We start from the raw sequence: 12,894 nt of genomic DNA on the forward strand, positions 1-12,894 counted from the left end.
CAGTAAATTTGAAAGTATGTTTGTGTTGCAAGCAGCCGTCAATGATTCTCTTCCTTTGGTGTAACATCACTGTCCTCCATGACCTAGTGGTATCATTCAAGGAACTAAGTAATTTGTGTTGAGAGTCAGACTTTTAAATTCTGACCCTAAATGTGAGGATCCATATGTTGGGAGGAATACTGATCTGGTCTGCGTGACCCCACTAAATGGAACCCATCTGATATTTTCTTTTCTCACAAGGATGAGCAGAATTACTTTTTGGACATCTTTGTGGAGGAAATAAAACTGCCGATTTGCTGGCCAAGGTTAGATCTCTTAAAACTTTGTCAAATTCTCAGTTCAAACTAGAATCTTCCTTGTTTGCTCTAGATTTGCTGCTACTTTCATTTCTTCTTTGTGGCAGAGATCTGAGGGAGAAATCTTCTGCCGATCCACTAATCTTCAATAGAATTATGACCATAGTCATACACTTCTCTCAACTAATGTGGCTCTGTGTTTTTTTTGCAAAAAAAAAACAAAAAAACAAACAAAAAACAAACAAAAAAACCCAAAAGCAAGAAAGAAGCAAAACAAGAACAAAAACAACAACATAGAACACCTGGGCCTTTAGCTGCCAACTTTATCTCCTCCCTCTCCAAATCATTTTTATTTTCAGAAAATAGATTTGAGAGCCAGCAGTGTTGTGAGATTGATGTTTCTGCTTTGTTTTCCTGCTACAAGCTGCATGAGTGCCTACAGAGAGACAAAGCCAAGGTCTCCTTCTACCCACACTGTTGCCACTTCTGTGAAAAGATGGAGTTACCCCCAGCAAAAGCTGTTCTTGCTGTGGCACTTCTACCCAGAGGGCCGTTGTGTGGATTAGAAGCATTTAGCAGCACTCAGTGGTACATAGCGGTTGGTCCTGTTTCTTCACTTTCCAAGTTTTTTTCTCCAAGTATGTCTTTTTTATATTTAGCAAAATTAAGAGGATGAAATAGGTGCTGAGTATATTAATTTTGTAATGATGTGAGCGAAGACATACCATGTAATGGACAGTGAATGAAAATGACAAAGAGCTAATGTAAAGAAAATAATCTCATGTTAGGTTTTTTATTCAGTTACTCGTTTTTGCTTTCTGCTTTGCACTTGTGTAAGTTTGCACATGTACATCAAAATACATTCACATTAGTTGTTCATTTTTACCAGCAGATTAAAATATAGAAGGCAGGATTCTTATCCAGGAAATCGTCTGTTTGAAAAAGACTGTAAAGTGAAATTGAAAGGATCGTATGAATTTTAGTGGTATCTGAGTGGTCTCAGTTTGCACATTGTTAAAAATCATGCTGTATCCTTTGGTGCCCTTTTCATCTTGTTTATTTTAATGAAGAAGACCAGTTTGAAAGGTAGGTTTCAATATGGGAATTGACTTCTGATCACCATATCACTTAACAATTCCTTATATATCAGGAACGCTTGAAAGTACATGCACATGTTTGTAGAGATTTTTTTTCCTCCTGAGGGCTCCAATTATTTATGCTAGAATTATTCTTATTGTGAGTTATTTTTATAATTGAATCAAAACTGCATAGGCTGATACAGCCCCAAGTTACCTCTGTGATCTAAAAAATCCTCAAAAATGACCAAATAGAATAACTTTGTCACTTGTTTGTCATACCAGTTTTGACAATTGGCCACTCAATAGATGTCGAAAATGATCTTTAGCCACATATTATGAAGCCAGAACTGTAATCCAATAACAATTTTCTGGCTAAGTGCTTCTCAGTTGCCACTGGGGACTAACTGCACCACTGTTGCTGCTCTTAAAATGAGCTTAAGCTAAAAGGACACAAATTTCATATTTCTTTCCTTATTTTCTTGAGAGTAATCTAAGGAAATAATATTTTAAATAATTGCATTCTGGTTCCTGAGGGACATCAACATAATTGCATTGAGGATACCTTTATTTTTTTATTCATTTATTTATTAAAAAAGAAGTACATTCCATCTGTAAACGGAATGATTGGTCCAGTGGCACAAAACAATAATGCAATGAAGCCTCTAGTTCATTAAATTGGAATATGGGGATTGAATTACTAATTTATGTTGGTTTTAATTTTGTGGTATAAATTATAGGATTCTAAGATGTAGGGGAAAAATGTTCCCCATGACATGGACTACCTACAGTTCAGCCAGGAAGATTTATGTAAGGCTCAGGAGAGATGAGGGAAGGAGAGGAAATGAAGACTGAGACTGACATGGTTCATCTGGAGTACATTGGCAGGCACATCACTGAAGGAACAACCCAAACAATAAATAAATAAATGATATTTATTTAAACTGAGAATACTCTGGAGGGATTACCTGTAAATATGGACAGCTTGAAATACTGGTTTCTGAAACTCTGCAACAGGGAGGTTAGGTAACAGTGAAATGAAGAGAGAGATTCTTCATTAACCTTAAGTAATTTCTGGTTCATTCCTATTTTATCTTTCCTGCCATGCACCCTAGTGTTTTAGTCTATGTAATCTTGTATTCAAAACTTTTTTGTGAATTTCAGTTTGCTATTAAGTTCTCCTTATTTTAATCATTTTCGCTTGATTTCTGTGTTTGAAAGTCTCTGGAGCTGCTTGTGAAAGGAGTATAAAACCCATACAAGAGAGGACTCCATATGGTCCTTACAAAGTTATTATTTTGACTGGACTCCTACTATCAGGATCTAGTTCTGTGATTTTGGAGATGAAATCTTAACTGATTCTTATTTTTACCTTTGAGACCACAGGCAAGTCACTTTCTGAGAATGGCTTGTACCTAAGTGTCACATTTTTTTCAAAAACTTTTTCATTACTTTGTTTCCTTCTTGCCTAACAGCAAGTGTTTCAAGAAGGTCGTCCTCAGATTCTCTGGTAAATTTTTAGTTAATCTTTCCCTTTCTTGCATTAATTATCAATTTCCTGTAAACCACCTATATGACAGTTAGTCATGACTGTTCAGGAATTGGCCATTGTTTTAATAAGTCTGAAACCATACCACTGCTTTGAACTTAACATTCCCACCCACCACTTCACTCTGACCTTCTCCCCATCTTCTCTGTGCTTTCATTTAGAAACCAATCTAATGAGCTAGTAGAGAACTTTAGTTTCGTCTTCATTCTGCGCCATATCTCATCTTTAAAGGACTTAAGAAGCCACCGTATTGAGTAAGTAGTTCAGTATGAGATACCCTTGCTTCACAGTCTTTCTCAGGTGAAAGATGCAGTTATGTTAAGGGCATTTCTTACTGGAAACGTTGTTTGTAGAAAAAATTAATCAGTTGTAGGGTAACTGTTCGATCACAGCTTGAACTGGTGATTGAGCACCTGGTGAAGGGGTGTGGCTGGCCCAGGGAGCACAGACAAATTTTTGCACCTGTGTTCCCCATGTGACCAGAAGGGATGGACCCAGGGTGGAGGCACCCTGGGCACATAAAAGGGCCAGCCACTGAAGGCTGAGTATCTCTTGCACCGACTGTTTGTTGTGAAGGAGTGCTGCATAGCTGGATTGCCTTCACCAGCTGAGTGAGTGCTAGTGCTCTTTCTGTGTATGACTATTTGCCTACCTGTGAGTACTTTGTCTGCTCTTGCTTAGAACCTGTCAGAAGAGATTTTGCTTCTTCTTAAGCAGAGCATCGGTTATTTTATTTATTTACTGATATGCTTTGAACCACATTTAATTCTAGTTCACCATATGAAGGATCAAGGTTCTTCCACCTTAAAATTCCTACTCCTCCTAGGAGGAGAGAGGCTTTGCTCTCTTTAGATCGTTAGAAGTAGTCAGCTTGGAGTCAGAAACAATGAACTGTAAAGCAGGTCAGAAAGAGGTGAGGTGCTCTTGAGTGCTGGTTCTCTGCTCAAAGCAGGCTGAGATTGAATCAGGTAGTTCAGGACTGTTGCTGTTGTTTTGAACATCTCCAGAGTTAGGGACTTACACAATTTCTCTGGGATGTGTGTTAACATTTTATTATCTGTGTATTTCTTTCTTTCTTTAATAATATTTAATTCTGGTATCCATTGTTGCAATTTGCTGACCATCATGTCTCAAGCGTTCATTTATGTACCTTTGAGAAGAATTACAGAGCTTCAGAACTTTCAAGAAATGCTGTTCTGTCTTTAGTAGTTCCTTGATTTTTTTTAATTTTTTTTTAGCATTTTAATTAACTTCATCTGATGTTGATATAACAGAGGTAAACAGACTCCTATACTCATGTGTAAGAATCAGTTGGTTTTCTTATTTTAGTGTCTGCAATGTGAGTATATTTGGGCTCTGTAAAATGTATACTTTGGATATGATAATCACACTTTCAAAAGCTGTTTTATGGAGGATAGTTGTTTTCCTTGGCAGATCATACCTTCTGCTGCAGAAACTCATGGTACCTCGAGTACATCTCATCAAAGCTGCGTGTGCTTTCCTCGAGATAATGGTTGAACGTCATAAACCTTGATTGTTTTCATGGGCTCAGAGCAACACAGTGGTTCTGAGCTCTAGTTTATGTTGATTGTCCATAATGTGTCTGAAGCTTATCTTTCTATACCTTATTGACTCAGAGTATATGTATTTGTATAATATGAGAACTATAAATGGAAGAAATGTGCCTATTATCAAACAGGAACCAGATTTTTATGGTGATAAGACATTCATTTTTCATTATTGATTTGGCCTTGTTGTCCCTTCCCCCTGCCAAGAGGATCATACTAGAAAGTTTTTGACTGTATATGTGACTAAAAAAGTTTTATTACTAAGTCTTTTTTTGTTTGTTCTGTTTTTTTTTTTCAGTGTTCTCATAGAAGATAATTGAGATGCAAAGTACTCACAGCATTGGTAAGTCACATGACTGATTACTTGTGAAAAAGCTGGAAGAAATATTGAATTTATTGATGTGAAATGAATAATTGGAGATCAAGAAAACAAAATCTAAGTAATACTCTTGGGTTAATAGTAATTAAAATGGCCTCAAGTTTCACCAGGGCAAATAGAGATTGTATACTGGGAATAATTTCGTCACAGAAAAGATGGTTAGGCTGTGGAACGGGCAGGAAATGGTGGAGAAAGTATCCCTGGAGGTGATGAAGAACCATGTGAGTTGAGGCTCTTTGAGATGTGGTTTAATGATGGACTTGGTAATGTAACGTGGTGGTTGGACTTGATGATCTTAAGTCTCTTTTTCAACCTAAGTATTTCTGTGCTTTTAAAATGGCAGATACAGCTGTGCAGTGTGTTTTCAAACACTGTAAGTTATTCTAATGCTGATGACTAGTTCCAAAGCAGAAAACTGTATTAGAGAAATAAGTTGTTTTTCCATGTAACCTATTACAAATCTTTTTTATCAAAACACAAGGTCTTGAGGTCTATAAGTAACAACCTCATGTGCCAGGTAAATTTCAATCTGTTTACTTGGTCCTTGGCTGTGAATTCTCTTCTGTGATTGCATGCATTCCTATCTTCTCCAGTCAGTTGTCTCCTGCTGTGGATAAATGCAAAAAGTATTCTCTTCTATTTTCATTATAAACAAGGGAATGGAGTTATTCTTGTTTGAAAGAGAATGTTCCTCTAATTTGGGAGTAATAAGATAAGTTGCTTGAGAAGATGTAGCTTGCATTTTTTTATATGATATTTTATGAAGTAATTTAACTGTATATTATAAAGGAGTGCAGAAGAGTACAGAAGAAATAAGTAGCTGTTCATATTAGTAGTTTATCAACAATCTCAACACTAACATGGCTTGAGATTTTCCTCTAACCCTCGCTTATTCTTGCTAGAAATATATTAATAAGTTAAAAATGTCTTACTGTCAGAATGAACTGTCAAAAATTCATGCTGGACCCTATGCTAAAAGGAACTTTCACTAACATCAGTCAGATGCAGTCCACCTGGGAGGACACTATTACTAGCTGCTTATAATTATGCATGTTAATCCTCTCGTGAATGTCACAAAGCAAACTGCAGCTTCTGTTATCTTTTGCTTTCCTCTCATCATCCTTCTTGTCCAACCAATTTTTTACTCCACGGAAGTTTCTCCTTTGAAGTGGGTTTATTCTTTTCAGCTCTAGCCCAGGCTTTTCTGCATATGCATCTCCTAGCTGCATTCCATAGGCGTATGTTCCAGATGTGGTAAGGACCAAACAAACTATTACTGTGTATAGCATGAAGTGTATGGGAATACATCTGGAAGAGGGAAATAACTCCTTGTTATCATATGGATGTTCACTGTGGGTGAGGAACTACTGTAAGGAGTTGTAGCAAGAAGCAAAATAAACTATTTTAAGCTGTTTTCTTTTACTTTGCCCTGAAAAACTTTTAAGTATATATTCAAGACATTAGCTGCTACTTGTCTGGGATACTGTAGTCAGTATTTCATTATACTATGGTGGACAAGCTGTGAAGGGGGCCCAGCACTGTTGATTCATGATTTTGCATCTATGTACATGGATTCTCTACCTTCTGACATATTTTGCTTAGAGATCATTTTTCTTTTATGGTGACCTGTTTTTCAGTTAATTCAGGAACTAAATTCAGTTCTGGTGGATAAGATTCAGGATGAGAGATTGTTCCTCTTTCTCATAGGAGAGATCTGCTCTCCTCACTTGGTTTCCATAACATCTGGATTTAGAAGGTGCATGGGGACACTTAATCTAGGCAGATGTTGGAGGAGTTAAGGTTCTAGTTCTATCTTCATTTCTGTATAAATCCATTCCAATATAAAGTTGTTAACCAAAAAGCAGCCATTACATTGCTAATATTTAAGTACATTGGACAAGTGACTGTAAGGCAGCCCATAACTATTTTCTAGTTCTGCCTCACTCACATATTAAAATCATCTTTGATAGTCTCAATGTCATAGTTGTGAAAAGTAGCCTGATTCTGCTGTCTCTAAATGCTTCTGATTTAAGTTAACTGGCAGTAGGCTTTTTACTACTCATCAGGCAGTTTACTAATTCAGAAAACTCCACAGTCATCAAAGGCTCCTTCTTTGGTTGTAACACAATCATCGTGACAGTTCCAGGTAAGAGTATTTGGTGGAAATAGCTCAAGGGTTCATTCTTTCCAGAATATTTACTTTACCTGACATATCTTTCCTGGGTGTCACAGTGATTAGTCATCTGTATGTTATTTAAGGGAAGCTGAGGTATATTATTCTTTCTGTATAAGAAACAGCTAGGGGGTGTGTAATGAAAACAAATAATAAAAGACCTTTAGTGTTGAAGACAACTTGCTAGTAAAGACAGTGCTTGCTCAAAATAGAACTGTGTATGAATGTATGCTCTATGTAGGTCAGAGAATATTGGTTTCTTTCAAGATTACCTGAAAATTTTTAGTTAAACTACTGTAAATGATCTCTAACAGACACATATGAATCTTAATAGACTTTAATTATTTGGGCTGAAATTTTTTTCTTGAATTGTATATCTCCTGTGTTATTGGAAATGCCTAAAAATCTACTGTCAAAACATGTTCTGTCCTTGAAATGCTAGTTCCTCTTGAGAAAGATTATATTGTTTGTTTGGTTCTTTTCCATGAGCTTAATGACAGGTCTGTACAGTGATTCTAAGTGTTAGGAGTGAGCCATGGAATCATCAATGTGATTCTGGCATTTGTGGAGAGCTGGATAAATCTGAATTCTTAGAAATATTGATAATCTACAAATACAAAAGTGAAATTTAAAATCGGGGTGAAATCCACTGGATAAAGCGCTCAATAAGCAGTTCAAATATTTCAACAATTTTTCCTTTTCAATGTGTGCCTTCAGGCTCTTTTAATTGCATGCTTTTCAAAACTTGCTCCAGAGACAGTATTATTAATTTCCTCCTAGGTTTTAATACAGTACTCAACACTACAGTCCTTCACAAACCAGTAATGAAGTTATTTTCATAACACCCTGGTGAAATGAGGAGGAATTATTGTCCTCATTTGACAGATGGAGATTGGGACACAGCAACTCAAGGTTGAAAGTACCTACTAATTTGGGAACCCAGTCTGAGACATCCTGCTTCAGCCTCTTTCAGAACACTTAACATCAGGCAGTGTGCTGAATGCACAACTTCCTTTAACTTCAGCTGCCTTTGTGGGTAATCAGCACTTGGAGCAAGCCAGAGCTCAGGTTTTAAGTCGCTCACTGAAGCACATGAGGAGCACAACCATGTGTGAAAAGATTGGTTTTTAAGACTTATCCCTTATCTGATAGTCCCTCCTGTGATAGCAGTATAGTCTCCAAATCCAAGGCAACTTTTAAACTACTTTAAATAGAAAACCTTTCTTTTTTTCTTCCCCTTTCTCCCTGAATTCCTCAGTTGCTACATTGCTCTGAACCTTGGCAGTGTGCAGAGTGCTTCTCTTCATCAAGTAGTACCCTCCTGACCTGCATGGGTACATCCCAAAGGCATGTCCATGCCATGTGCTGAATCAATTGTGGCCTTGTGGAAAACTCAGCTTGTGACTATGTAACTAAGTCTGTTTGGTGCTGTGTTCCCCAAATGCTTGTTCTGACTTTGATCACAAAAAACTAAAGCCTGAGGTGTATCAAATGGAGATAACTGTAGAGTACTAATGAGATGATAAGCATAAAATGGCTCTGCATAGGTTTGTAGGCATATATAATTTGAGCTGTAAAAATTTACTGCCTGCTTTACTATTTTCTCTCATTCCCTGTCACTTATCCCTTATTTTATACTTAAATCCAAAATATTGTAAGGTGGGGACTACTGTTTTCTTTTTTTATATAAAACTTTGTGTAGTATTGCCTTGATCAAAGAACCTCATCTTCCCTGACAGAATGAATAATGTGAACCAAATAGTTCTTCTATATTCTAATAAAAAGTCTCTCAGCTACTTAATTAAAATTCTTGTTATAGAGACTGACCTCAGAGCTGGTGATCGCTGGCAGTTTGCTATGTGTATTGCCCACCTTAGAATGTTGTAGGGAGAACTGCAATTTGTTCACTAACTTTTGTTTCTCTTAAGTGAATGTAATGTGTTTTATACTTTTCAATTTACTGAAGTGCTAGTAGTTTATTAAAACAGAACATTAACTTGACCTGTATACCTATGTCGCAGGACTGTTGTGAAGATTATTAATTAGATAATGTTTGTAAAGCACATTTTATAAGTAAAAAGTGCTATAAAGTCTAAGTATTATTATTGCAGTGTGATAGAGATCACAAAACACAAGTGAATTAGCTGTAGGTTTAATCCTTATAAGGCAAAGCATACCAGGGGCAAAATAACATTGCAGTTATTTTTCTTACATCCAGCACTTCATTAACTACCACATACGGTTATATAACTCTGTGAGAGTCTAACTTAGTAAAGTTTATAATCATAGCAGGAAAAGTTCTCACGGGTTTTGTAGCAAGACTTGTACGTACAGCCCTTAAGGTCACACAGAGTTCCTCCAGCTATGCAGTGCTGGTGACTCCAGTTGCATGCAGGGACATCAGCGTGTGCTTTGGCTCCTCCAAGTTAACCCCTCTTTGCAGGAGTGATTCTATGTTAAATAATAAATGTAGGTCTGCAAATTGGCCTAATGCCATTGAATGATTATGGCTATCTATACCTTCTCAGAATTTTTCTGTGCTTTGTCTCTCCAACTTTCTTCTGCAGTTCATGTTTCTTCCTCTGCTTTTACTGAAGATGTGAAAGATGCACCTGAGTAAACAAACTTAATTTGAGCCAGAAAACAACAAATGGCCCACAAGCAAGCTCAGGTGTGAGTAGGGGCTGCTGAGGTTGCTGCATGAGGCTTGCCCAGGGATGGCTAAGATGGCCTCTTGTGGAAAAGCTGGGAGGGCACAGGTGGTTTGATTGCAAGCACAAGCCCCATGTCACTGTGCACTGATACTGGTGATCTGGGGATGTGAGTGTGAGGTGTGCCAGAATGAGCAAGTAATTAAACAGGAAAAAAGTTAGGTTTAGGGATCTTTCTGATATCTTTCTGTTAATGCTTGGGCTTTTGTGTATGGATACAATTCCTGTGTGGGTGATGCAATGACAAAAGTGAGCTTTAACTCAGTAGAGTTAATGGAGCTTTGCTCCATTTAAATTGGAACCAGCTGATGCCAAAAGCCAACTGGGTGAGGAGGAGATTTACAGTCAAACCAGTGAGGGGAAGATTATTTATAGCTAAACTTGGAAGCAAGGCATCAGGTGGTGAGGAGCTCTTGTATCAGACAAAGACATCTGCTAGGAATGTCAGCAATACAAAGGTAACCCTTTATCCAATGGTAAAAGATAGGACAGAAATTACAGCTGACCTGGGAGAGAAGGGTTGCAGAGGCATGTTTGAGGGAAGTAACAATGTGTCAGACAAAGGAATTAACTAAAAGTAGGCACATTGCCAAAAATAATATCTATATATCAATGAGAGACTTAAAGTCAGAAATAGGTGAACTACATGCCTGATGGTGGGAGAGGACTGACTTTCACTAAGTGTAACTTAAACAGGATGAGATGGATGCAATACTGAAGTACATAATTATTAGCTGGACAGAATAGATCAGACACTAGAGTACTTCAATACATGTCTACGAACTATATGGAACAGAACAGCCACGAGAAGGATTTTGTGTAGTAGTGTTCCAGGTGCTTTTCTGCAGGTAAGTCGGATAATATTTTAGTGTAAAGACGCATGGTAACTTGATGGCGATTTAAATTTCCTTTCTTCTAATACAGTGTCTTAAATGTTTACAGTGCATTCTGAGCTTCATTAAGTTGCCATTTTTATTTAGTGATATTCCAATTTATGCTATCTGTTGCTACTCAAGAAAAAGATGCTGAAGGACCTGATTCTTGTTCTCTCTAATGCTGAAATTACTCTCGTGTTATGGAGCATAGGTAGAAATGTGCAGAGGCCTACTATGTGAGTTTAAAGAACGGTTGCTGTTAATGAGAGTCAGTCCCTGAGTGTGTAATTGTAAAGATGAAAGAGGTAATGGACTCTAGTAAAACAGTAATGGGTTTTATCTAACTGTATATAAATAGCTGTTTGTGACAATAGGGTAAGGTTCAGAGAACCAATTTCTTGACAACTGAGACTTTGCAGATAAGCTGGCTTTGAAAGACACGAGGAGAGCATCCTCAGTCATACATGATAAGCATGAAATATGAAACTGGTCAAACAAAATGTTATGCATTTCATGGCAATGAGTTCTGTATGGTAATTATGTGCTTCAGATGATTGAAAAGATCAGATGTTTGTCTGGAAAAGGAGAAAACAAATTTGATTGAGCCAAATCTCAACAAGCTAAGACAAAACTTATAGCCTCTGGACAGGAGCGAAGTATGTGTGGGATGGGGTTCCAAAGGAACTCTTACTATGTAATTTTCCCCTCTTAAGTTTTGTAGCAATGGGTACTGATGCAATAAGATCTGCTGAGGAACTATTTCTTTGCAACTATGCTTGTATAGGAAGGGAGAATGAGATGACAAAAGAATGTGCTGCCATTCAGTTCATTTAAACAGTTTCAGAGAGCACAGGTAACGTATCCTTACTGTAACTGACTTTGGGGATTGGCTCCTCAGCTGTATGGAAGTAAATACAGTGAAGTTATCCTCAGATCCCAGCCTTGCACGGATAAGCCAGCAATGAATTCTGTGCAATGAGGAGTCCTAGACAGTTTTTCTGCCACCTCACTGCTTTTTTAAAAAAAATCTTAAAATTATTTTGAAGTGCATGAATACATAGATCCTACTCAAAAGTACTGATTCCTCACACCATGGCATCTATGGCATCTGCAGAGGTGGCAGTGAGTGCCAGGTCTGCTGCCCCTGGCTCCCAGGGCAGCCCTAGCCCACACAGCAGATGTACCTGCAGCCCTGCCCTGCATTCAAGTGGGGCTGCACACGTCCATGAGGTGCTTGCCTCTCCTCAGCTCTGTTCCGCATAGCGAGGTAGAAAACCTTTCCCAGCCTGAAGTGAGGGAATCTTACCAACTAAGACAGTAGACTGCCACTAGTGTCTTTGTCATTTCCAAAGGTAATGTGTTTAATCCTGTCTTCTTCTGTTGCTTTACCTGCTGGCTACTGCTCTAAGCATTGAAGTCATCTGGATGGCAATATGGGGTGAAAAGCACAGTAGCCACACCGTAAGTCATGTGGATTTGAGGAAGAAATTGTTTCTGCACTGCCTCTTTTTCATATTTCATATCATGAAAAGTAGTCAGCTAATTACCTTCCATGGTTACTGCTATTGTAATATGTGTCTGAAGTGCAGAGATAATCATCGATTGTACACTCTTGACTACACTATTACTGGTTACAATACCCACATTCTGTTTACATTTTTGCTTTATAACACTTAGCTATTGTGGTTTTAACACATAGTAATTCAGTGAATACTGTCTCCATGCAATGCCCTTGCCATTTCACTTTGCGGTATTAAGTGTTGTTTTTCTGGGAAGGTCTTGAAATGTGGGGCATTATGTATGAGTTATGCTAATTTGTTAGGGCAATGAATACATTAATTTCATTAGTAAATGGCCTCAAAGCAATAATTACCAGTGTAGGTGTGTCAGAAATGATCATGTTCAGTTTTGCCAGTTAATTATTAAGATTTTGTTCTAAGGGACCAAGATTTGACATCCAGCTTCAATTTAGCCATAAATAAAAGTCTGAAGTATATCAGGCTGAAGAAATCTAGCCAAGAACTTCTTTTGCTCTTAGAAATTTTCACGTTTTCTCCAATTGTGCCTGTCAATAAAATGCCAAAATAATTATTGTCAGTGATAGGAGGCTTATACTATACTTCCCAAAAAGGCACATCATAATGAAAATAGCAATTGCACTTTCTAATTCCTCTAATTTTGCCTTGTGTTACAGAATGTTGATACCTCAATGATAGGTTTACTTGCTAGTGCAGTACTTGAAATGGCTTCAGTTTATCATTAAAGCT

At 37.6% G+C, this 12,894-nt stretch overlaps 1 long non-coding RNA gene across 2 annotated transcripts in view; it reads left to right on the forward strand.

The window, feature by feature from the left end:
* Positions 1–12,894, forward strand: part of LOC116216988 — a 152,234-nt gene that overhangs the window by 92,577 nt on the left and 46,763 nt on the right. For both annotated transcript variants that reach the window (XR_004160794.1, XR_004160793.1), the window contains exon 6: positions 4,788–4,832. This is a non-coding gene — a long non-coding RNA (uncharacterized LOC116216988). The remainder of the gene's footprint in view (positions 1–4,787; positions 4,833–12,894) is intronic.

The sequence above is a fragment of the Meleagris gallopavo genome, chromosome 10 (genome assembly GCF_000146605.3).
Source record: "Meleagris gallopavo isolate NT-WF06-2002-E0010 breed Aviagen turkey brand Nicholas breeding stock chromosome 10, Turkey_5.1, whole genome shotgun sequence".
Classification (NCBI taxonomy): Eukaryota; Metazoa; Chordata; class Aves; order Galliformes; family Phasianidae; genus Meleagris; species Meleagris gallopavo.